Consider the following 5,442-nt stretch of genomic DNA (forward strand, 5'->3'; position numbering starts at 1 on the left):
ATATTATTCTAATTCACCCTATGTCTGCACTTCTCATACAGATTTCTAAACACGCAGGCAACTTACACATGATTATAATAGTAGAATAAGTTGCTACATAAATGGCTATATTCACATTGATTATACTTGAATCATTTATATTTTGATTAATAAAACTCTTCGTCATTCCCCCCTTTGAGACTTACTAAGTCTCATCTTTACTCATCTTCACCCAGAGTGCAGTTTCATAATTCAGTCTCATCAGTTATCGCTACCTAGTGACTAAATTAAGTCACACAGTTTTATTACCAATGACCAGATTATGCAACAGCACTTTGGCGGAGCAACAGGACTAAACCTGTATTGTAATGACCAAATTGAAAAACTTAAGGATTGAACTTAAAACTAACGCTGGGACAGATAATAAAATGTGGGATTGGTTTGATCTAAAGTTAGGAGCATGGGGAGCATGGTTAATTAAATTAGGAATGTTTTTAGGAGTTGCAGTAGTAATAGGAGGATTACTGTTTTGCTGTGTATTTCCTATACTGAGGTCACTAGTTGTCAAAGCCACAGCTAAGCAAATGGAAATACTAAGATGTCAAGATGATGAGAAATTGAATTTGAAGAGTAACCAAAATGTACATTATCAGGACTGGCCTTATGCACCCAACTGGAAGTCACAAACACTAACAAATGATGAAGACTCTAGTACCTCAACTGAGGACGAAGAAGAAGTATAAGTGCTAGCCTAACCTCTGTCCAAGGGTGGCCCTCTATGATGCGCAAAGTGTCTGGGCTGAAGATCAACTATGCTATTTTTTGTGATGTTACATTTTTTATGTTTTGATGTTTACTTCTATTGTATTCTACATAACTGTGACAACCACAGGCAAGCGCTGAACCAATTGCACGCTCATGCTTATAACATTGTTTTATCTTAAATAAGGGGTTACGGAGATGGGATCTTTTACTCCTTCCTAGTCAAGTGTGGGGGAAGAGGTTTAGTCCTGTTGCTCCGCCAAAGTGCTGTTGCATAATCTGGTCATTGGTGATAAAACTGTGCGACTTAATTGATGAGACTGAATTATGAAACTGCACTCTGGGTAAAGATGAGTAAAGGTGAGACTTAGTAAGTCTCAAAGGGGGGAATGACGAAGAGTTTTATTAATCAAAATATAAATGATTCAAGTATAATAAACGTGAATATAGCCATTTATGTAGCAACTTATTCTACTATTATAATCTACTATTATAAACTATTGCCTGCATGTATAGAAATCTGTATGAGAAGTGCAGACATTGGGTGAAGCTGCTTGTCATGTTTTTCCTTTAGGCAAAACATATGATGGGAACATAAAATTAAGGCCTCCTGACTGCTTCGTGATCTCATAACAAATATGTATACAATGTATTGAACACGCCTTGAGAAAACACTGTATAAAAGAGGTTTTAGAAAGAGATTCTGGAGAATTCACTGCAGTGTCTTCTCGGCTTCATTGTCTCTGAGAAATAAAGCCTATCTTCTGGCATCAAAACCCCAAGACTTCAAAAGTGATTCCTCATAGAAAAAGCAGAAGGTTGAAGCTGTTATTCCTATGGTCTTTTAAAACCAGAGCACTGGTCTTAATTTAAAAAGATCACATGATGTTGTTACTTCCCTAAAACAAAATGCAGAACAATTCAAGTGCGAATTTATTCAGTTATATTTCTTCCATCATATCACATTCATTTGATTTTATGATAGCCTTATCAATAGCCTTACCTTTATTTTATGAGAGTCTTACAAATAAGGTGACTCCTGTTATACATTTTTCAACTCACATGACTTGTGTTTTTAAAGGTTTGACATTTGGTTTGTGTATGGATAAAATAACATGCAGAACTGCCAGTGGATGTGATGGCAAGGGTTAATGTTAAGCCTCATGTGTATAATAAAGTGTATCTGAAGGAGCATGAAAACTCTGTGAAGCAGAGCAAAATAAACTCAAGGCTCTCTCATGCGTATAGTGCGTCACACATGACTAAAAACAGCACACAATTAAAGTTCTGGGTAATTCACATCGATCCATGAATCATGGAAGTGCTGTCATATCAACAGCTACAGATAATACAACGCAAGTAGTGCAATGAAGAATGAATAGCATTCATTCTTAATCATAAATCATTATTTATTATTATTGAAGTGCATATACTTGATTTATTTCAACGTGGGAGGGATAATGAAACATTTCGTTGAAAATATCAAATGTCACAATGTTACTTTCTTTCTAAATAAACCATTTGGGAAACCTGTCTATTTGGTTTTGGTGAGACTAACGATGCAGAAATGACACACTTCACCTTTAAAGATCATTATGTTCTTGGTGAGAATACAATGAGGATGTTTCTTACAGGAAAGTAAAACAACTGACAGAACGAGTATAGAAAGATAATCCCTTCAATGTCCTGCGTTTTGATGATAAAAGAATTTTCACTCAATCCCTCCAGGAAGCGTTTAATCCCAAAGAAAACTCCCTGGCCAAAAAAAGCGGAGTGCATGGCATGCATGATCTCAAGCACCTGGAATCACAGCAGCCTGCTGATGTGGGAAGATTTAGAAATGCCTGCTCAGGCTTCCATTAAAAATAAAGCTCAAATCTTTCAAACACAGATACAGATTTTAACAGAATTTATTTTAACCCAAATTTTCCTTTTTCTTTTGTTGGTGGCTCAGATAAATATTTGATCAACTTAGCATGACAAAAAAAAAAAAAAACTGTGCTCAGTATCCTACTATAGTGGGATCATTTGGAGTCCATTGTGGTGGTGGTACGTTTATGTTTCACAATCCCTAATTTGCAATTAAAATCTTTAACACAAATAAAGATACCTTAATGCTGGAGTGACTATGACAAAAGACAGATGAACAAAGCATGCAATTTTTCTATCTGAAAAAATATTACAGACTTTTGTTCAACACTGTTACTTACCAAATAAATAACTACATGGACATAAAATAATAATTTAAGTTTATTTTATCATTTTGCCTGTATAATATCATCCACAACAATGAGCTTAGCCCTATAAAGCCTACTATTTCATATTTGATACTCAAATTTAAAGACTCCAAAATATCAATGTTTTGGAAACTTGTTGTACACTATCTACTTCATGCCTTCTGTCATCTGGTTGAAAGTATACACTTTTTTTTAGCAAGTAAAAGGCCTTTTAGAATAATTCTAAAAACATCCCCATTCAGGTCATGGTATAAAAATCTAATTATTTTTATAAAGTAAATGTAAGAATACATTCATCATTGTATTGCATTGCATTACAATAAAAAACTCCCAAAATAGAAAACTTAAAACTAATGTTTTAAATATCATCTTACTGAGACATATTATTAGGAGATATAGAGTGGCATGATATTTAAATGCATTTTATGTAAGCAGTCTGCTGTACTGTTATAAAATATCATTGATTCACATTAGAGATTCTCCTATATCATATGTGCCATAAAAGTCTTTATGTAATGATACTCAAGAAAAAAACACATATGAAAACCTTTTTCTATATATATATTTTATCTAAAGGATCAATAAATTTTTTTTTTTTTTAAAAGAGTTTGACTATTATTTCATGTAAGTCTTTGCAGCGCTAGAAAGGACGAACACTGCAACAACATTACAATAATATTATATAAGACAGACTACTGAAGTCCTCTTAAGTCATTTTCAATCAATCATTTCAAACTGAGGTGCAAGATGGCAATATACTTTGATTAATCAGCATTTCATGCAATTAATTTGATCAATATTTGAATAGACTGACTGCCCTAGTTTGAACTTCTGTGGTAATAAAAGTAAAGCCTTTAACAAACATGGGTTAAAGAACCCCTTCAAATCAGCCCCGTATTGCACACGCTGAGCCATGCAGGCCATTTAACTGATAGTGCAGATTCTGTCAAAAGGGACTTATGATAGGATTAGGATACTGCACACCGTTTTTAGTTATCACCAGTATGGTCCCAGTGTGACTTTACCTCCTCACTAATTAGCTTCCAGTGAGTTATGATAATAGGTAGCTAATTAACCAACTTAATGAAGCTCTTCCTAGACCTTGGTGAGTTTATAGCGCTTGCACAGATGCAACACTTCCCTTTTCAACTGCAGCGGAACATTTAAGCAGCCTGATAACCACTGGGATTTTACAGAGATCCACTTCAAAGAGTTGATGACCTTTCTCAGATGATCCGTACAGCGTTAGTGTCTCTGCGATGCTGTTTAGTACAGAAGTTGCACATGCAACAATGATCTGAGCAGTTCAGTCCAATGTATTAGTAATTTTAATATACTTTTCTGAATGTGTAATGTTTACCTGAATTTTAATTGAAATTATTTTTAGTTCCAGCAAAACATACAAAGTTATTGTATGTGGCATTCATTAGTTATGTATATATGAGGTCAGAGGGTCTAATCTTAATTTATTCAAGAAGTCTATTTTTTGCTATAACACTACTGTCTGCATATTGTATAATGGGATAATTTATTTTTATAATAAAAGAGGTCAAGTTAGTTCATCTTGCTGAGGGAATTAAGAGAATGTAAATGGGGTTATTTCAGCTTCCTTAAAATTAATTAAAATCTAACACACTTCATTAGTTTGGTTTTGGATTAGTTTAAAACTAGATTATTATATTATATTATATTATATTATATTATATTATATTATATTATATTATATTATATTATATATTATATTATATTATATTATATTATATTATATTATATTATATTATATTATATTATATTATATTATATTATATTATATTATATTATATTATATTAATTATATTATATTAATTATATTATATTAATTATATTATATTATATTATATTATATTATATTATATTATATTATATTATATTATATTATATTATATTATATTATTTGTAATATAAGTAAACTACAAAATAAAAAAAATAAAAAACAATATATTAAAAATAGAATATATTTAATTTATAATAAACGTATCATTTTATTTATTTATTTTTTTTTTTAAGTCCATCTGTATGTACTGCTAATTATGATATATCAGCCACGGCATATAGAGAGACAACAACAGTCATTAATATTCATTGCTGGTGTTCAATAACAGATCCTGAGAAATGTTCTTCAGTAATGTTACTCTATAAGCACTCCGCTACCTTTGCCCGACTAACTACTGTAGTGGAGATTGTTACATTTGGGAAAGTGCACCATTACCCTGTAATGAGAGGAGCTGTCATAAAAAATTACATCTAAATTTTATTACAACCTACAATGCGCTCTCTGCCTCTTGTCAGAGCATGCTTTAAACTCCCATGAATCGGAATAATGCACGCCCACTTTTATGATTCATATCATTCATCTTACAGAGGAGCCGTCTCGAAAGATACAGGCAGTTATGGAACTAATTCAGGACTCGAAGGATGAGGGAAT

This window comes from Onychostoma macrolepis, chromosome 20 (assembly GCF_012432095.1).
Source record: "Onychostoma macrolepis isolate SWU-2019 chromosome 20, ASM1243209v1, whole genome shotgun sequence".
Taxonomy (NCBI): domain Eukaryota; kingdom Metazoa; phylum Chordata; class Actinopteri; order Cypriniformes; family Cyprinidae; genus Onychostoma; species Onychostoma macrolepis.